We start from the raw sequence: 22856 nt of genomic DNA on the forward strand, positions 1-22856 counted from the left end.
ATCCCATTTTAAGAAATAACTTAAAATGGTATTAACTACCACTAACTAATTGAATATTTTTGAAATGAAATATTAATGCAAGTCAAGAATGATCTGAGATCATGATAAGGTTTATTCTTGAATCAAAAAGATTATAAAGTGAAGAAAAAGAAATTAAGAAATAATGCAATCTAAAACATATTCTGGGAACATAGAAAATAGAAGCATATCTTGTAGGATGGTGTAACCACAAAATATCCTTCAAGTTAGATTCTTACATATACAGTCAGGTCCATAAATATTGGGACATCGACACAATTCTAACATCTTTGGCTCTATACACCACCACAATGGAGTTGGAATGAAACAAACACAATGTGCGTTAACTGCAGACTGTCAGCTTTAATTTGAGGGTTTGTACATCCAACTCAGGTGAACGGTGTAGGACTTACAGCAGTTTGTATATGTGCCTCCCACTTGTTAAGGGACCAAAAGCAATGGGACAATTGGCTTCTCAGCTGTTCCATGGCCAGGTGTGTGATATTCCCTCATTACCCCAATTACAATGTGCAGATAAAAGGCCCAGAGTTCATTTCAAGTGTGCTATTTGCATTTGGAATCTGTTGCTGTCAACTCTCAAGATGAGATCCAAAGAGTTGTCACTATCAATGAAGCAAGCCATCATTAGGCTGAAGAAACAAAACAAACCCATCAGAGAGATAGCAAGAACATTAGGCATGGCCAAAACAACTGTTTGAAACATTCTCAAAAAGAAGGAATGCACCGGTGAGCTCAGCAACACCAAAAGACCTGGGAGACCATGGAAAACAAGTGTGGTGGATGACCGAAGAATTCTTTCCCTGGTGAAGAAAACACCCTTCACAACAGTTGGCCAGATCAAGAACACTCTCCAGGAGGTAGGTGTACGTGTGTCAAAGTCAACAGTCGAGAGAAGACTTCACCAGAGTGAATACAGAGGGTTCACCACAAGATGTAAACCATTGGTGAGCCTCAAAAACAGGAAGGCCAGATTAGAGTTTGCCAAACAACATCTAACAAAGCCTTCAACGTTCTGGAACAAGATCCTATGGACAGATGAGACCAAGATCAACTTGTACCAGAGTGATGGGAAGAGAAGAGTATGGAGAAGGAAAGGAACTGCTCATGATTCTAAGCATACCACCTCATCAGTGAAGCATGGTGGTGGTAGTGTCATGGCGTGGGCATATATGGCTGCCAATGGAACTGGTTCTCTTGTATTTATTGATGATGTGACTGCTGATAAAAGCAGCAGGATGAATTCTGAAGTGTTTCGGGCAATATTATCTGCTCACATTCAGACAAATGCTGCAGAACTCATTGGACGGCGCTTCACAGTGCAGATGGACAATGACCCAAAGCATACTGCAAAAGCAACCAAAGAGTTTTTGAAGGGACAGAAGTGGAATGTTATGCAATGGCCAAGTCAATCACCTGACCTGAATCCCATTGAGCATGCATTTCACTTGCTGAAGACAAAACTGAAGGGAAAATGCCCCAAGAACAAGCAGGAACTGAAGACAGTTGCAGTAGAGGCCTGGCAGAGCATCACCAGGGATGAAACCCAGCGTCTGGTGATGTCTATGTGTTCCAGACTTCAGGCTGTGATTGACTGCAAAGGATTTGCAACCAAGTATTAAGAAGGGAAAGTTTGATTTATGATTATTATTCTGTCCCATTACTTTTGGTCCCTTAACAAGTGGGAGGCACATATGCAAACTGCTGTAAGTCGTACACCGTTCACCTGAGTTGGATGTACATACCCTCAAATTAAAGCTGACAGTCTGCAGTTAACGCACATTGTGTTTGTTTCATTCCAACTCCATTGTGGTGGTGTATAGAGCCAAAGATGTTAGAATTGTGTCGATGTCCCAATATTTATGGACCTGACTGTAAGTTTACATCATCCTCCAATTTTGATTGCAAATACATTTTGAGAAATAATATTTCTGTCCAATTGAGAATCCGTAATAAAAATTTAGATCTCCATTTAGATCTAAATTTTGCTTGTCCCCAAATGTTCCCCAGTGTCTGAGAAACATCAGTCCCACTTCCTGGCCCCACCATCTCAACCATATCCTGAGACTTCTCAGCTGTTCCTGTCTAGTGTCCCTGTGTGTGGAAACGGTAGCATTCCTGAGACACTATTTTGATGGTCTGCAGCTTCTAGGACTAATTGATTATGAAGCAGTTTATCTAGATGGCACATTTGTTGTGCAATCTTTGCAGCAGGCAGGGAAGTCACCATGCAGTTTTCACCCTGCTCTCACCATGTCTGTCGCATAACCATCTGTCTGCTTTTCTAATAATTTATGAAAGCCAATGGATGAGCTGGAATGTATATATTTGCTATTATAATTATTAGGCATGATATTCAAATAAAAAGACAAAACATATAGCCTCAAAATGATACATTTGTAGAATTTCTACAATCAAGATTCCAAATGTGCCTTGAATGAATTCATGTAGCATCCAGCAAATGGTGGAGCGCCAGCATTGCACTGCTTTAAATGAATCTCTGACAATTTATTTATTATTCAAATTTCTATACCGCCCTTCTCCTTTCGGACTCAGGGCGGTGAACAGCCAAGATAAAAACATCTATACAAACATCACAGTTAAAAATAAAGTTAAAATAATTTATAAATTTGGCCCATAATTTAAAACTTGTCAATTAAAATCAATATTAAAATTTTAAAACTAACCCTAACCCTAACAAATTATTCATTTGTAAATTTTGTGTGCTGCCAACCCAGGGTCACAGTTTTAAGAATATCAATGTTAATGTTTTGCTGTGAAACTGGGAAATAATAATAATCTAAGGGGATACGTAGTAGTAGTTCTCTTTTTTTAAGCCAATTGCGATCACATTAGGAACATTGTGAGACTGAACCAGGGGTAGGCTGCAGGGGGTTCGCAGGGGTTCGGGAGAACCTCTAGCTAAGATTCTGTGCAGTTCAGAGAACCCACAAATCCCACTACTGGCTGGCCTCTCCCACCTTGTCCTGCCCCTCCCAGGAGTCCCCACATGGCCCATTTTGAATGCAGGTAAGTGCAGGGTGCACATTGAGCTCAGGGAGGGTGAAAAATGGGCCTACCAGAAGTTCAAGAAGGCCAGAAACATTTCTGGCCTCCAGAGGGCCTCCGGAGCCTGGGGTGGCTGATTTCACCCTCCCAGAGGCTTGAGGAAAGCCTCTGGAGCCCGGGGAGGGCAAAAATGCCCCCCCCCGCTGTGGTGCAGGAGGATGACTAGGCCACGCCCACCCAGCAACCAGGCAGAGAACCCTTTGCTAAAATTTTTGAAGCCCACCCCTGGATTGAACCTCTAGCAATTCATTATCAGTGTGTGTTAAAAGCAAAACTTTTTGTAAACGTTTCTTTTCATGCTAAGAGTTTCAGTTAGATGGAGAAATAATTTGATATAATGTAATATCCAATTGCAGGTACTCAGCAACTTCGCATTGAATGCTTAAAATTTCCAAAGATATGAAAAATAAGTATTCATTAATTAAAGGAAACAATGGGGTTTTCATAACAGTTCTGAAAACAAATACTAAAACTAATGTCAGAGTTTCAAGTAACACTCCCAATTAAGTAAGACTCTGAGGCAGGCAATTCCTCAAAGATCCGTTTTATTAGAGATGTCATATTGGCACATCTGGGAAAACCCAAATCTGAAAGCTCCCAGGTTTTCTCCACCCAAAGAAAAATCGAAGTCCCTTCCCCTGCACCCACAAGTCCATCACATGGTCCAATCAATCCACCATCCAAACTGGAGATGTAACATTTTCCCAGATTGGTTAGCATCAACAACTAAAACAAATTTGGGAGGTTTTTTGGAGGTTCTAAGAAATCTCCTTTTATATATATAAAACAGGAACTATCACATTAATGATTATTATTGTTTGAACAACTGACTGATTTCTCCTTGAAATGAATCAATAACCTTAAAAAGTTACATTCCTTTGCCACACACAAATATATCACATTGGATCATTTTCCTCAATAAATTAATGAACAAATATAATGTCTTTGAATCATGTTTAATTGGGTCCTCTTTATCTAGTTTGGAAAACAAATTGTATTTATGCAGAAATACTGAATATTCAAAAAGGGCTCAAAAACTTTTAAGAACCACTCTATTTACTATGTGATTACTGTAAACCATGGTTGTTAAGAGTCTTCCTAATCACAGCGGCTGGTGAAATTTATGATGGTTAAAGGAATTTAAAATCAAAGGACAATGGATATATTATTGAGAAAATGTCAGTTATTACAGAATTATGTTTTGCCCAAATACATCTAATTTGGCAATGACTTATTTAATGATTTTAGACCAGATTTGAGTGGAGCATGAGCCAAGGGCCATCTATTCAACTTTGAGGGACAAGCAAATCAAAATGGTCTATTGATCCCCATCCCTATGCCTCCAGTTGATTAATGAGAGTTGGCAGTGATTTGAAAGTGGCAAAACATTAACAGCATATGTAGTTAGGTTTGCTCTGATGTTCTGTAATTATTATTGTCTCCAGGGAGAACTCCTATTTCTGGCACTGACCTCTAGTAATTCGCCATTATATTTCCTTTCTATACACTTGGGAGACATTTGGGGGACAGTACTTTACACTCTGTTATGGACTGAGTATTCAGATGGGGCCAACATAGTCTAGTTTCTGTCTCCTTTGTAAGGTAATTGTTTTCTGCCAACTTTCTTTAACTGCTCCTGACTGAAATAATCCTATGTATATTTTCGAATGAATAAAATATAATTATGGGTTGATCAGCATTGTATTGCTATGTTCAGATTACCCTGCTTAATTCAGAAGAGTTAACAAATATAATATAGCTATTTGCCTTTCCCCCCCTTATTTCAGGGGTAGGTTCTACTTACTTTCACATCGCGCCTGTGTGCGTACGCTCTTCTGCGCATGCGCAGAAGCTTCTGCGTATGCAAAGATCACCTATGATGATGTCCGGGTCAGTGGGCGGAGCCTCCCGCCGGTTTTACTACCGGTTCTTGCAAACCGGTCCGAACTGAGGGCAGCCCACCACTGCCTTATTTCCATGAGTATGCTTAGCAGAGTGTCATATTTATTCTTCCAGATCATCCTCCTAATTATTTTCCTTCATTCAGTAACGTTTCCTTTTTTGGGGGGGATCATGTGTTAATGATCATAATGCATGTTAACAATGCAGGCAGGGAAAGAACAGACTAGCAGTATTCATTTCATTATACTTTTACCGTGGGATTATTTCATTTACCAAGTAGTCATTAAAGATTCAAGAAAGAAGTTATGATTTGTGCAAAGCTGTGATTCAGTAGAAATAATGTCTTGTCAGAATCAGGCAGAGGTGATTCCTGATGTTGTTATAACTGGGGCTGGTCACTTTTCTTCCTGCTCTACACTTCAAGACTCAGTCAAAAGCCAAGATTTCAGGATACCAGTGCCTGTTTTTAAATGAATCTTCCTATCCAATTCCACACAATACCATTCTCCAGTTGAACTGTAAAACTGTTATGTGCAAATGTGCCTAAACACTATGAACCAATTCAGAAGCCTTATTAGCATGGCAAAAGTTAGCATCTGGCACTAAGGTCAAATTCAGAATTTCTGTTCTTACCTGGCTATCATACTGGAGATTCTCTTCTATTAGCTTTCAGAGATAGGCCTTCCGTTTCCAGTTCTCCATCCTGACCCTAATTATCTTCATTAGTTATGTAAGACACTAATGGCTTATAGAAATGAAAACAATGATATACTGCAGCTATTTTAATAACAGGTTAAGATTATCAATACTAATTGCACTGCCTCAGTTTTTCTAATATTTTTCTACCTTGTCATTGTATTCCATACAGGGGGAAAAAAACTGTAGAAATGTTTTGTGGTATTAGAATTTTGGAAAATGTTCTGTCTTGGAATATTCTGAATATAATCTAAGTAGTTTCAACCTTACAAGTAATTCCAAAGTCTTTTGGAGTCAAGTCATTTCTGAAATATTCATGAAGAGTTGTTTTGAGATCATGCATTCTCTCCTGGAACTTTTTCCTACCAGGAGTAAAAATATAAGTTTCAAGTTTTTCTTCTAATTCAACCAGACTTCAAATTATATCTACTACATATTTTCTGCTGTTAAATAAATGTCAGTCACAAAGAACAAGCGACTAGCTATCAGGCTGCTTTATTTGACATTTTAATTTGTCCTGAAATGTCTCTTAGTTATGTTTCTTCAGAAAGTTCAAAGGCGTAAGAGGAATTATGTGAAGTAGTTATATTTTATTTCCAAACTAAGTGATTAAATTAGAGATGCATGGAGTAATTTGCTGGCTTTGTTTTTGGGGGTGAATTATGGAAAATCAATGAACATCTTAAAGTTTGTTTTTTAAATAATCTCCTGTGAACTGAGCTTTATTCCTTAATTATTGTCTTAAATTCATGCTGGAATTAATTGAAAGTTAGAATCGAAAATCACTCTGTCTCCAAATTGTGCAGGCATTTAGTTAAGAACACTAATTCAGAATGAACCACTTAAGACAGAGGATATATTTTCTAGATTTCTGGAATGTATTTGTTTGTTTTATTGTACATTCATTATATATACTATTTATAATCCATCAATCACAATAGAACTGGAAGGGACCTTGGAGGTCTTCTAGTCCAGCCCCCTACTCAAGCAGGAGACCCTATATCATTTCAGACAGGTGGCTGTCCTGTCTTTTCTTAGAAACCTCCAGTAATGAAGCAACCATAACTTCTGAAGGAAAAGCTGCTCCACTGGTTAATTGTCCTCACTGTTAGGCAGTTTCTCCTTAATTCCAGGTTGCTTCTCTCCTTGATTAGTTTCCATACATTGTTTTTTGTCCTTGTATAATGATGTATTATATTTATTTAATATATAATTTATTATATAATATTTATTTAATATTTATTTATTTCCAGTCAATCAATAGAGCTACTGAATTTGTTTCCTAATACTGAAGTGTTCTATGCAAATTCCATAGTATACAATAATAAATAAATGAATAAAACTAAAGAACTAGTATAACTAATAATAGCATTCTCTGTTGTCTCAGCATTCATTATTCAAACAATATTCTATTGTATTTTCCTCTAGTTGGCACAATAGGCATTTTCTCTTAATCAGGTTATATTGAAATAATATCATCCAAAAGTTGTGCAAAAATCAAATGTCCTTTTAAACAAGGGGTAAGATTTTCTACGTCATTTGAACATGAGGGGATTGTCAAATGACATAAACATTAAGGTTAGTTTCAAGGTAATGACAAAATATAATTTGTACTGTGAATTATTGATCAAATGTAAATTATAATTATAAAATCATGCAGAATAGAAAAACTAATAATTGATTATCTGTAATTTTGCTATAAAAATGTTAAACATAGTTATTTTCATAGATGAAAGTCAACAGCATTCTTTGACTTTCCAGATATTGATAAGTTTTTATTTGTATTTTTCAAGAAGTATTAATTAAGCACAGAATAGTAATATTAATTTAGTATATCTTTCTATTGTGACTGGTTGACTTGTCCTAATACAATTCAAGACCTAACTCTTTTTTTTAATCTTCCCTTGAATATCAAATGGAAATAACTTTTTTTCTTGCATGATAACATGGACCAAATTACTATTTTTAAGAATAGTATTTTTAAGAATAGTAATTCCTTAAGAATAAATAATATTATCTTATTTCTCATAAGTAGGCTCAGGGATTATTTTGTTAGGAATGGATAAGCTTGCCATGGATAGTTCAACGTAAATAATATTTAGAGTTATAAACATTTGTTAGCGTCTTTTAATGTAAACTTGCCAAAATAGATAAGAATAGGTTCAAAGTACAAGAGCATCATTTTAACCAGCTCAGAAAAGGGCGTTTTTAGTTCTGCATGTTTCTCTTGGGCAGTTTTGGTGAAAATGGCAAGTAAGGTAGAAGAGGATCCAGAAAAAATTAGATAATCAATGCAATGTTTTTAAGCTGCCTTGCAGAAGTATGGGAGCAGATGGGGAAAGATAAAATCAGTATTTTTATCAATTTATATTACAGTGGCATATATTATAAAAAGTAAACAAAGAAAGATTATTGAAGGGATAGATAATAAGTTGTGGTAAACATTCCTCCAGGATTTGTTGTGGTTTCCTTGTTTGTTTTGCATTCTGCTGTTTTGGTTTTAAGAAATGGCAATAGGATAGTGATGAGTGATGGACGTAAAGCTAGAAGGGGCAAGGATCAAATCTGGAATCTTTTCTCCTCTATATTATCTTAATTGATATCCATCAATAATATTTATTTGGTCAATGAGCAGCAATTTTTTTTAAAAAAATGAGACAAATAAAAGCTGAGTGAAGTAAGTAAATAAATACAGCTAGCAAACTAAATCACAGAATATAACATTCACTCCTCTTACTATATTACTACAGTGGATAAGTAATTAGTTGATAAATTTGTTGTACACCAACCAGAGTCACATTCATGAGATAGGCAGCTATATTAAATGTGATAAATAAAATAAGCAAAAAATCCCTGTGTTAACAGGTCTGTGACTTATTCCATCAACATCTTTCTCACAGAAAGAACTCCTAGGATTGGAGGAACCCTGGTAAAACCTTTCATTGTAATTAGAAATTTGACCTATTACAAATCCCAAAATTAGGCAGCATAGTAGCACAGTGGTTAAGATGCTGGGCTTGTCGGCTGGAAAGCTGGTAGCCCAGGTTCAGGACCTGAGCATCACGTGATGGGGTGAACTCCTGTTCCTGCCCCAGCCCCTGCCAACTTCGTTCAAACTGCCAACTGCAGTTCGAAAGCATGTAAACGTAAGTAGATAAATTAGGTATCACTTCAGTGGGAAGGTAACAGACTCTGTGATGTCATGTTGGTCACATGACCACGGAAATGTCTTCAGACAACACTGGCTTAATGACTTTGAAACCAAGATGAGCACTACCCCCTGTAGTCAGCAACAACTAATGAAGTGAAATCTGCAGGCATTCCTGTTACAAATCCACAGTCCATCTCCTCCTACCACCAACCCAGGTAACTTCTACTTGTAATTGATACTTAGCTCTTCCTTTCTATTTTAGACTTTTTCCTTCTATCCAGCCCTGCATGACCAAATACTTGTAATATCAATTGTTTGCTGTCTTTTCAGTATGTTTAATTTCACTCTCCTGTTGCTTTGGGAGATAAATTTTGCTGCTGCTTCACCTCCATTATCTTCATGGCCTTTTCCCCAGTTCATTCAGGTGCCAAACATTACCACTTTCTCTTTGCAACATTGCAAAGTTAGATAGCATCCATAGTCACTAGGAGGATTTAAATGAATTAAACCAATGGCTTCAACTAAATATGGTGTTTGTTTGCTTTAATTTTTATCATTCAAAGTGACAAATGTATCAATATTCCTTCTTCCTCCTATTTTCCCCACAACTAATCCTGTGAGGTGGGCTGGGCTGAGAGAGAATGACTGGCCCAAAGTCATCCAACTGACTTTCATGCCTAAGGCAGGATTAGAGAACTGAGTCTACTGGTTTTTATTTAGCCTGTGGCCTTTAACATTTGATCAAATTGGCTTTATGTTTACACTTTTTATAGTTTTTTTTTATGTTTACACTTTTGAAGTCTGCATCTATATAGGTTATGAAATAAAATTTACATGTATGTGTATCTGCATATGTGTGCACATTATTTTTTTCCTGTCCATGTACTTGTTCAATGTTTACAATTTATGCTATAGAAAGGAAAAAGTGAATATAATATTCACTTCAAAGAGTAGAGAAGAGATGGTGCAAGATAACATTGGCCATATTGGGAACATAACACACATACTGCATCACATTCTCTGTAAGTCTGTGGGCAAAAATAGATTTGAATTAATCTTCATCAACTTGATTTTGTCCAGAATGATAAACCGTGATAATCATTACATCTGACTTGCATAGCACATAGACTTGTTGCTTTTGGTTAGCTAGTAGAAACTGTTAACTGATACTTCTCTAGGGTATTATGCTAGGGAAGAGAGATGTGAGTGAATAACAAATTGTGTCTGTGGATTCTTGCTTCTTTTTGACACACATTCTGTGCATCTGAGGGCAACCATGCAGATACAAAATGGGGTCTTTCAAAACATGAATGGTATCCCTCTGAAAGTTCCTCATAATTCCTGCTTAGAATCCTGCATTCCTGCAAGTATCTTCAGTACGAAGAGTGGTTCTTTCCATTCCTTACAATAATTAAAAAATGTATTCGTTAAAAAATAGTATCTTGAAAAGAAGGAATTCCTTCCTTCCTTCCTTCCTTCCTTCCTTCCTTCCTTCCTTCCTTCCTTCCTTAGCTTAATTTAATTAAATTAAGAGTTTAATTAAACAGCAGTCCATGCATACATTCTGGAATTTGGAATGTGCTTACAAGAAAAAAAAAATCCATCAATTCATTCACAACTGCCAGGTGATATTTAGTAGCATCTATCATCAAATTATTTTTTTAAAATTTTGCAAAGATCACATTTTGTTTGCACTAACATTTTTTTTCTTCCTTACGCTACATCACTGCTGCTAAGGGAAGCAATAAAACCTCCACTCTTCAGTGTTACTGGAATCTTAATTAACATTTTCAAGAACCATTGAAATCAACTACATGGCCTCCCTAGTTAAAGTCTGAACTTGCCAGTTTCTGACGCTTTAAATTAGCATTTCATTTCAACAAACTGCAGAGCGGCTTGTTGCTGATTCATCTCTGTCTCAACAGCTAAGTAGGGGGGAAAGGAAGCTTTCCATAACCCCGAACCTCCAAATAACGATGTGTCCTTCCTGATTCTCCCTTCCAATTGGACAAAAACCTACACTTACTTTGCCTTTTCCAATGGAAAGTGCTGGAGTGGCATGTTGGGCTGAGGAAACTTTAGCATTCCTATACACAGCTGTAGGTATCCTGCAAGCAATGCAAAATTACAAAGAGCTCTGCTTTGAGGAGATGGCCTATTTTTTTTTTCATAAGAGTACCATCCTCAGCCTTTGAGCATAATTAAAATGCAAGCTGGCAGTGTCAGTAATCTGTTCCAAATTTGCCGGCATTAAGCGGCAAATGCTCCTCTATTGCACAATGGGTACCATTTTAAAATATTTATCTCACTCCAAAGATTGGCAACCAGTTAAATCTCTGCAGAGCAGGGCTGTTTTTAATGGCTCCTGCTCTTTAAAGAGTTTCAAGTCAACTAAAGGGAAAGAAGAGAACACAAGGGCCCTGGGCACTTTGCAACAAGCATTTGGGACTCTTCCATGTAGTCCTTAGTGCCATATTTTAAATCCAAATGCCTAACTTTAGATCTTGCCATAGTTATAGACAGAATAATATTGCATATCTATACTCACCTATTGTCAGCCTCTTCCCAAGAACCAATAAAGATATGCGGTGTTATTTCTGAGTGCACACAGTCCTCGATTTTCAACCATTCGTTTAGTGACTGAAATTACAACAGCACTAAAAAAAAAGTGACACATAACCATTTTTCACACTTACGAAGCATCCCCATAGTCACGTGATCAAAATTCGGATGCTTGGCCACTGGTTCATATTTATGATGGTTGTAATGTCCCGGGGGTCATGCGATTTGCTTTTGCGACCTTCTGACAAGCAAAATCAATAGGCAAGCCAGATTCACTTAGCAATCATGTTAACTAACTTAACAGCTACAGTGATTCACTTAAAAACTGTGGCAAGAAAGGTCGTAAAATGGGACAAACCTCACTCAACAACTATCTCGCCTAGCAACAGAACATTTGGGCTAAACTGTGGTAAGTCGAGGACTATCTGTAGTATCTTTTATTGTTCCTCATTTATAGACAGAATCTTGCCAAACTAAAGCCACTACTTGCATAACTGTAGATATACTCTGGGAATTGCTAGGGAGGAACTTTCTTAACCCTCTCCTGACCAAACTCTCCATGCTTCACTGACTCTGCCCTCCGGAATGTTGCCCTTCCCTACTGGGAATCCAGACTACATTCCACCACACTTCTCTGGGGGTGAGGAATCCCATCAGATTCACTGGTTTCTTTCAGAATGATGGCCAGAGAATTAAACTTTATGTAAATTCCAGAAGCATCTCAGTTCTTTCAATGTCATTATATGAATGTCAATAACAGAAAATATCTTACAGCTTTCATACATTGTTCCAGAGTCCTAATAAAGAAGTAAAGATCAACACATCTAATAAAGCAGGAGTAGTCATGAACATTTTTAAAGCCAAAATTTAGGAACATTTCATAATTTATTGTTGTTGTTATTATTTCTTTATAGTGTTGGAGGAATTAGATATTGTGTTAGATGAGGTTTTAGCTTTGTACCTTTGAAAACTCTCATAAGAAATTGCTATATCTGTTACAACTTTATGTGGTCCACTAGAATTTGGGACTTCATCTTTTTTTTTAAATGTAACTTTTATTTATTTCTGTCTCAAATTGATACCCACCACAATTAACCAGGCTCTCAGCTCTTGAGCACACATAAGAACCTAAATAAGATCACCAATGATACTCTGAAATATCCACGATAAAAATTAAACTAAGAACTCATGTAAGCACTAGAATAAAATTAAAAATAATCACACAGCTGAGAGCAACCTATCACTTTCTATAAGCCCACTGAAGAAAACTCAATTTTAATAGCGTTTGGAAAACTAATAGTATGGGTCCAAGTGTGATTTCCAGGAACTAGCGGTAGGGATAGCACTTAGACTTATATATCACTTCACAGTGCTTTTACAGCCCTCTCTAAGGGGTTTACAGAATCAGCCTCTTGCCCCCAACAATCTGGGTCCTCATTTTACCCACCTCAGAAGGATGGAAGGCTGAGTCAACCTTGAGCCTGATGAGATTCAATCTGCCAAACTGCTGGCAGCCGGTGATCAGCAGAAGTAGCCTGCAGTACTGCACTCTAACCACTGCGCCACTGCAGCTCATTACTGTAGCACAGGCATAGTGACTGAAAAATGGTGCCTCTCAGTCTCAGCCCTACAAATGTGGGAGAGAAATATGTGCTTGCAGCAATAAAGACTGATCAATAACTGGGCTGCTGAATTCTGGACAAGCTGAAGCTTCCAAGTATCTTTTAGGGACAGCTCAATGAAGAATACATTGCAATAGTCCAATGAAATCAAAACAAGGAAATAAGTCACTGTTGTATAAAATTCACATTCCATGTAGGGCTAACCCCCAACTCTTCCACTTGTCCATAAAGCACTCCAGGTGGACCCCCAAATCAGAGGCCTGCTTTTTTATGCCACCCCATCAAAAGACAACACTGCAGTTGTTTGAGAATCTTGAAATAATTCTATCTCACTGGGATTCAATCTTACTCTGTTTGTCCCATCTGGATCCTATCCACCCCCAGATAATGGATCATGGCATTGCTGGTATGATCCTGAGCAATCCAGGGTATGTGTCAACTCTCAAAATGACTCTAGCTGAAGCCATATTTTTCTTGCTTTGTTTCTTAGTTGCCATACTTAAGGGGGGAAGAAGGGACTTTTGGAATGTAGGATGTCTTCCTCCAGTGTGCCAGACATAACAACGATAAGGCTTCTGAGAACCAAGGCCAGATCAGCATGCCCTAGCAACAGCAGGAGGGAGTGCTGAGAAATTCACCATCTGCTTGGTTGGCTAACGTGACCTGTGACACAAGGGGGGTAACCAGTAGCTATTCTTTAATTATACAAAAAATGCAGGAATTATTCAGTGTTGGTTTCACATTTGACCATGCTGATATGATGTACCCAATAAACAGGATTTTTGAGGAGTCCAAGGCCTCAGAGTCTTGAATTGGTTGGGTGCATTACTCAGAACCATGACAGTACGTTTATATGTACAGTATGTGCTTATTTAATCAATTTACATAGCCATCCTCAATATATGACCCAGGGCAGCTTAAAGTTAAAACAGTAACACAATAAAAATAAGTTGTTATAAAATACAATCACATAGAAAAGTGACTCTGGGTGATGAATGGAATTTAAAACTAAAACAATAATGTAATAAAATGCAACATATAACCAGAAAAGAAGAGAAAGAAATGGCAGCTGAGAATAAAAAAAACCCCTCAAATACAGTAATGGCAAAACATCTGAAGCTTTACTAACTTCCCAATCCCTATGCCTGGGCAAACAGCCAAGCCTTCAGGTCTCATTCAGTGAAACCTTGATGAGCGCTAATCAAAATGACACACAAAATGTACAAACTCCAACTGGTATTAAGGTATCATCCAGCGATGGATTTTTAACCCTGCAGTGACCTGATTGTGGAACTATTCCTATAGACCAGTGGTGGGTTTCAAAAATTTTAACTACAGGTTCTGTGTGCGTGGCTTGATGGGTGTGGCATTGCTTGAGGGGCGTGGCTTGGTGAGCATGGCAGGGGAAGAATACTGTAAAATCTCCATTCTCTCCCCACTCCAGGGGAAGGTTACTGCAAAATCCCCATTTCCTCCCAATCAGCTGGGACTTGGGAGGCAGAGAATAGATGGGGGCGGGGCCAGTCAGCATTTTTACTACCGGTTCTCCAAACTACTCAAAATTTCCACTACTGTCTTCTCCTCCTAAGATTGAGGAGATTTTATTTTGTATATTGACTCCTTTCGAAGTAAGATTATAAATTGTAGTGGTGGTAGAGATATTTAGAGTTTGTTTTATTTAAAAGTCTGGAGCTGCTTTTCTCAACCAAAATAATTCTCAACCAATGTAGGTGTTAGATCGAAGGATCTAGCCCAATAACTCTCAGTACAATACAATAGTTGGTATAGCTCATTTATTCGTAAGTGGAGGTATGATATAGGCCCAAGCATATATGTATCTGACCTTACATCTATGCCTTACAAATATTCGACTGGATCTGAGGGAGGTGCCCTTGTGGATGGACTCTTATACCCGGAGGGAGGAGTCAAAGGTAAGGTGGGGTTGTGGGGATGATGGGTTTAAGTGAGTTAACCCATGCTGAACCATGGTGTGGGGATCTGTACAAGAGTTAGACATTTTATTTGACAATAGGGATTTTGCTTTCTTGGAATAGCAATACAGTATTCATGACAGCTAGAGAATACCAAAGTCCACATACCTGGAGAAAGTCCAATTTGAGGAAGGTTATACTAAAAGGAAGGAAGGCAATCACATTTCACATTTTACTTTCTCCCTGAAGCACTTTCTATGAAAAAAAGTGTTCTGGAAAATCCTCCAGATCAATATATAAATTAGTCTGGTTCACTTCTTTTCTTCCAAGGATAACCAAATCTTGATCACAGAGATAATTTATCCACAGAAGATCTTTAGAAATTTATCTTTCCAGTTTGATTTTGATTCTGCTATTATTCAGATGATTGATACTGAATGACTAGTTGAGATAGATGATTGATTGAGATAGATAGACATGACACACACACACACAGAGGGGGGGGCAGGCAGGCAGGCAGGCAGGCAGGCAGACAGACAGACAGACAGATGAAGCTGCCCTGAGTTATTTGAGGTAAGGTGGGCAGCCTATAATTTTATAAATAAATAATAGCAATTGCACTTGGGTCTTATATACCGCTTCACAGTGCTTTACAGGCCTCTCTAAGTGGTTTACGGAGGAGGAGGAGGAGGAGGAGGAGGAGGAGGAGGAGGAGGAGGAGAAGAAGAAGAAGAAGAAGAAGAAGAAGAAGAAGAAGAAGAAGAAGAAGAAGAAGAAGAAGAAGAAGAAGAAGAAGAAGAAGAAGAAGAAGAAATAGATAGATAGATAGATAGATAGATAGATAGATAGATAGATAGATAGATAGATTTTTTTCCTGAACATTTTCTTGCTTGTTTCAAAACTATTTTACATATTACCATTTTGAAAAATGCATTTATATTAGCCTTGGGTGTCTGACTGAAATCTGAGGAATGATTCCAAATAAAATAAAATTGCCTTGCATAATACTTAATTGAACTCAAAGTAAAATCTCTGATAATTTAAAATGCAATATACATGGAAAGTCAACATCATTTAGGCAGACTACTGTGGGTCTCTCAATGCGTAATATTTTGTTTCTACTTCTTTGATGAAGCATAAATAATTAGAAATTGCAAATTGCATATTGAGTTGTATCCTGAGGTCATTTTTCCAATGCTGTTATTTTCCTTTCTTCATTTGTCAACAAGGGGAAATATATTCATATTTAAGAGTGATACTAAATATCCTTTTCTTCTGAGGTCATTTTTCCAGGGCTATTTATTTCTTTTCTTCATTTGTCAACAAGGGGAAATATTTTCATACTTAAGAGCGATGCTAAATATTCTTTTCTCTAGCTCGTTCATACACTGACTTAGGAGAACCATAATCATTCACACATGATCCAGATAAAATGCCCCCTCACCTTCACTGTATTGCACACATGACAGATGGGGCACAACTTCTCCCTATCTATTTTTCTTTTTTTTTTTTTTAACTTACAGTGTGGGGAAACAATATTTTGAGATGGGGACACATTTGAAACTTCGAGGTGTGAATTCACTCACCAAACAGCTATCATAAGAGGCATACCTATTCACAAGCTCACCGTTGACTTCCTTCATAAAGTATTTACCATATTAGGAGACAAACTTCTATTTACCAAAAAAGTGAACGAGAGCCCCAGGATATTCAACCATCCCATCTCATAGGATTGTTGACTCGGGGAAAAAATAGGAGAAGGAAGGTGTGTTGGATAGATATGGTGCCTTGAGTTATTTGTGACAATAATAAAGGTAGGATGCAAACAAACAAATAATTCATCACTGCTCCACTTTGCCTCATGTGAGTTGATTTCCAAAGCATGCATTTTTGTGTGTGTATGTGACAGGGGTGAGTTCTACTTACCTTTACTACTGGTTCACATCGCGCCCGCATATGCAGATCACCTATGATAACATCTGGGTCAGTAGGCAGAGCCTCCTGCCGGTTTTACTACCGGTTCCGAATGGGGGCAACCCATCACTGGTGTGTGTGTGGAGCGGGAGTAACCACACAGTTTTGCTTGCAATTTCCATCATTATTAAATACAATTTAGAATGAATGACCGAGCGTCTGCTTTGTAGCACCAAGATTGGGAGAGACGTTAGCTTCGTGTGCAGAGCCTCAATCATTCGTTCTAAATTGTATTCAACTTTTATATGTAGCATATAAAATTCATGCCTCCTGAACCTGTGTTAAAAACTGTGCTTTAGTATAAAAAAATTGTGATGTCATTCAGGAAGCTATTAAAAAATCTGGTTGTTCTGCCCAGGCCTTCAGGATAGACTTATTGTGGAGTCCTCTTTTTTTCATTTTCACTTGTTTTGTTTCAATCTCTTCTGTTCTGCTGTAACTTTTATAAAACATTTTAAAAACATTTTTTAAAACATTTATATATATAAAAAAATTAATAGATATGTTGATTCATAGTTGAAAGCTGCCCAGAGTCGTATGGGGGATGTAATGCGTTGTAAATGAAAGAAAAATCCTAAATAAATAAAATGTACTTAAAAGGTAAAGTATTCCATTAACTGGCACTGTGCTTAGCTCTATTTTGTAAACTTAGCCAAAGATTTGAGGTGCTGAATAATAAATCAGAGTGAAAGTCTATTAAAATGTGAGAAGGTATAGTATTAATATCAAAGTCATTTGTCTTTTTAATCGTAAAACGGTCAATATCAAGGCTTTAGTAATGATTTGCTGCTTTCTTTGAAAATGTTGGAAAGGAGCTGCTATACTGACTAATGGCCAACTATTATAGCAATTTGGATGAATGGGTCTCATGATTCCTGAGAGTTGAACCAAAATGTGACTTGGCTTTAATTCTTCAAGCAATATAATTCCAGGCATTGAGTTATTGGCAGGAGTGACTGTTTAGTGACTGTTCAAAGTTACAATAGCACCTAAACATGTACTTAAGGCCACTTTTCACAGTTAGGACCTTTGCAGCATCCCCATGATCATGTAATCAAAATTCAGATGCTTGGCAACTGGTTCATATTTATGACCACTGCAACCGGGTCACTAAATTATCAACTATAGTGCTTCACTTAACAACTCTGGCAACATAGCTCGTAAAATGGGGCAAAGCTCATTTAACAAATGTCTTACTTAACAACAGACATTTTGGGCTCAATTGTAGTCGTAACTCGAGGACTAGCTGTAATTAGCAACTTATTTCAGAAGTGTGTGTAGTTATTATTACACAGGAAATCAACATTATTCATATGGCTGAAGGTAACTGATGAAATGATTTTGTCAATGAAACTCTTACCCCAAACTAAGAATCTATATGCAAATAATTATTTCATCAGTGTCCATATAATTGGTTATTTTATTGATAGTTGAGCCGACTTCATTTATTCTCTTTCTTCATTGAATTCTAATGAATGTTTCCTGATAATTTGATGGATGGTTATTATTAAGACTCCAATAAAATGGTCATTAAATCAGAGGGAGAAATTCTCCAAGGGTTTCCAGCACGTTGCCTTGCAAAGTGGTAAAAACCCACAATTGACAGATAAAATATTCCCAATTCTCTAACAAAAAAGAGGGGTATCTGTAGAATATAAACACAGGACTTGTTTTAAACAAGCATATCCTAAAATATTTACAATATAGCACACAAACAGAATTAGCCTGTGTGTGTTGAGTTGAGGGTTGTACTTCAAAAGCAATGAGCAAAAACTAAATTTGATTTGCTTTAACTGACATTTAATTTATTAGGTGTTATCTTAGTTTTATATATCATTCCTATAGCTTCCCTAGAGATGGTACTTTTATATAATTACATATCTCCTAGAAATTTTATGTATACTCTGCGTATATATGCTATGTTAAATAATAGTTTTATAGTAAATATAAATTTATATTCATATTCAAATATATGAGAGCTCATATCTTGATTTCTAAGTCTCTGTAGGGATGTGGTGATTTCCACTGTAAAAATGCAGTAAGCTCCCTAATTTTATATGTTAGCTGGTAAAAGTTAGTCATCTTATTTTCTATATGCATCAAAAAAAATCTCTTTCCTCTTACTTTCTAATCATATCTAGCTAGCAGCCAATTAATTAATGTATGTATCTATATAGAATGGTGATCTGTATGAGAAATTAAGGTCTGCACACAATCTTGAAGATATCATTTGGGTGAGTTGAGATACCTTCTATTTCCTAAACTTTTCAGGTGGATGGTAAATGAACACTTCTCTTTCAGTTCTGTATGCTAATTTTGTCCTTTTGTTTTACACTCTGTATTTCAAATGGACAAATCTTCCAAAAGTAATTCTATTTTTATCACTTACGTTCTAAACCATGGGTTTCAAACTCACGGCATCATGTTGCCATCACATGACATTTTGTGATGTTTTTCCCCTTCATGGAGCTGGGGTGGTGTGGTCTGCGCCAGTGGTGGGTTTCAAATTTTTTTACTACCGGTTCTGTGGTGTGGCTTGGCATGGCTTGGTGGCAGGGGAAGGATACTATAAAATCTCCATTCCCACCCCACTCCAGGGGAAGGATACTGTAAAATCTCCCTTCCCTCCTGATCAGCTGGGACTCAGGAGGCAGAGAATAGATGGGGGAGGGGCTAGTCAGAGGTGGTATTTACCGGTTCTCCAAACTACTCAAAATTTCCGCTACCAGTTCTCCAGAACTGGTCAGAACCTACTGAATACCACCTCTGGTATGCGCATGATACATCTGCCCCACAGACCGCCAGTTTGACACCCCTGTAAAATCTAAATCATCTCAAGGCTGAACCAACTATTGAAATAAATTGTGCACTTAAAACATGATTTAAGAATCACCAAGGAACCAGCACAAACATTCATAGCCTGGAATAGGCTTCTCTGCCTAATATAGGAGTCCCTATGTGTATGCATTTTTGTTAATTAACTCCTGGGCAAAGACAAAGAGAAGGTAATGGGCACTGCCAATAAATGCCAGTATCTAATCTGTGATGCCAAGCTGCTTCTTTGATGCTGTGCAGAACTAGTCCCATTTCTATTTCTGGAGAAAAAAAACAGAGACAGGAAAGAAATGCCAACAATCATCTTTTTTTACTACCGGTTCTGTGGTGTGGCTGGCATGGCTTGGTGGGCATGGCTTGGTGGGCATGGCTTGCAAAGATATTTGCAAAAAAGAAACAAACAGAGCATTTAGTTCAAATGGTGTTTTGATGTGAAATAAGTGTGTATGTTTATGTTTTAGGATGGAACTACCATCCAATTAAGCATAAGAACTGCATCCCATTTTCTGCATTTCCACTGACAGAAACCTGTGCCTACATAGCAGCAATTATTTGAATGGATAATTGGGAAATCTCTTAGTATCCCCTGGTTTGCATAAATGGTCCAACCTGAACTTCTAATTAACTGCTATTTAAAATATACCTGTTTTCTGAGTCAAGAAAAGAATTATACAGATTCTTTGTTGATATTAAAAACTAACGCATAGATGAGCCAAGATATTATTTTTATGGTTAGAGAAGGTTTCGTAGCTAAGAGAAGGTGGAAATGGAACAATTTGTGTTGTCAACAGCAGAAAAATGGAAATTCCAGTAAGGATCTACTTAGGTTGAGGCTGCCTTGCATTCTCTGCTGAATATAATGTCAGTTTACCAATAACATTTTGGTGATTACTGAATATTTCACCTCTAAGTAAAAAAATTGATCGAAATTGGGTGTTCTGTCATGTAAGTAGGGAAAATATTGAAATTATATGAATGCTTCTTAGGGTTAGAAGTTAGCTTTCATGAGGACGCTGATTGAATTTTATTTCAGAATGAGGTTAAGGGTGAGTTTTTATATTTAATTAAAGTTTCTTCACTAAGCCGTTTGTGATCTGTGTTATGTCCTAAGGAAATGTTGAAATTCCAATCAGAACCCTTAGAGTCACACTCTGTGCTGCCTGCTTGAAAGTGATGTCAGAATGAAATTCATTTTATGCTTAGACAAGGTTTAATCAGTGAGTTGCAGTTGAAAGCTGAATTGCAATTCAGTTGAACGAAATTCAAATTATTGTTGAAATAACAGAGGAAATCTAGAAATCCCCTTGAGGATCCATTTAAGGTTAAGGTTAGGCTTCCTTGAGGAACTCTGCTTGAAAATGAGGTCTCCAGTGAATTTTTATGTTGAGTGACATTTTCTTTATAAAGTTACAGTTGAAATATCATTTATTTCTTAGATTTTTTAAAATCCCACCTTTATTAAGTGTTTTTCTGGTGAAAAAACACTTAGGGTTAGGGCAGAGGTGGGTTTCAGCAGGTTCTGACCAGTTCTGGAGAACCGATAGCAGAAATTTTGAGTAGTTTGGAGAACCAGTAAATATCACCTCTGACTGGCCCCGCCCACATCTATTCTCTGCCTCCCAAGTCCCAGCTGATTGGGAGGAAATTGGGATTTTGCAGTAACCTTCCCCTGGGTTGGGGAGGGAATGGATATTTTACAGTATCCTTCCCCTGCCACATACACCAAACCACACCCACAGATCCAGTAGTAAAAAATTTTGAAACCTACCACTGGGTTAGGGCAACCTGGTCTACTCAAATATGGGACAGAGCAAACTGCTTTTGCTTCTGCCTTTCACCCCCAAACCAGGAGCCTTCACAGGAAGTCACTTTTGTGACAAACTATTTTCTGTTAAATTTACCGACAAAGAAACCTCCCACCTTCATTATTTTTATAACAAACTCAAGGCAGCAAGCAAACCTAACATCCCTTCTTCCTCCTATTTCTCCCACAATAACCACCCTGTGAGATGAGGTGGGCTGAGAGAAAGAGTGACTGGTCCAACTTAACCCAGCTGACTTTCGTGTCTAAGAAGTGCCTGGAACTCAACAGCCTGGTGCCTTAACCACTAGACTTTTTCCTCACCACCTTTTGCTTCAGATAAGATATACTTATAACACTGAAACAAATTGAAATGGTCTGAGGTAAGAATAAAGATCAGTGGTGAATACCTTGAAATCTATCTATCATCTATCTATCTATCTATCTATCTATCTATCTATCTATCTATCTATCTATCTATCTATCTATATCTATATCATGTCTCTATCATCTCTATCTATCATGTCTGTCTGTCTGTCTCCTCTCTCTCTTTCTCTCCATCTCTCCATCATCTCTCTATCATCTCTATCACTCTCTGTATCTATCTATCTATCTATCTATCTATCTATCTATCTATCTATCTATCTATCTAATTATACAAGGATGATAAAGTCAATTACTAAAAGATAAAGAATCCCATATAATGATATAAAAATATGATAATATTTTTCTTGTAGTTCTGCTTATTCTTTATCTAATTCTGTTCAAATGGGAAAAAACATTGTTCATAAGCATACATGTTATCAACATTTTAGAAACTGGTAATTTACTGAGTTCATATTTTATTTATCATTGCTTGATAAAGAGAAAACTAAATCTTTTCAAGCACAATGCATAATTAAATGAAATCTGGTTTATGTGTCTGTGCTCATGGGGACTAAACTCTTTGAAAACTGTGTTTAAATAATTGCTCTCTTTTTTTCTATAACAATGCAAGTATGCACTTAGTATTATCTTAAACAAAGAGAGAGGCATCTCTGGTTCTACAGCTACCAGAAAATACAGGTAACTTGTCCAATATTGAGGAATATAGTGGTTCAGGAACAACTGCAGGTCCTTAGTTTTTCTACCATTATGTAAATCACAAAGGAATTATATAAAGATATTTAGATTCTTTCTTCCATGAATATTAATAAATAGGCTGATGTAAATTATTCTGTTAAAAGAGATAATAAGTGGTTTATAGTATATTATTTATTTAGAAGTTCTACCTACCA

The sequence above is a fragment of the Pituophis catenifer genome, unplaced genomic scaffold, assembly GCF_029215685.1.
Source record: "Pituophis catenifer annectens isolate HBS135680 unplaced genomic scaffold, rPitCat1.0.hap2 SCAF_1, whole genome shotgun sequence".
Classification (NCBI taxonomy): domain Eukaryota; kingdom Metazoa; phylum Chordata; class Lepidosauria; order Squamata; family Colubridae; genus Pituophis; species Pituophis catenifer.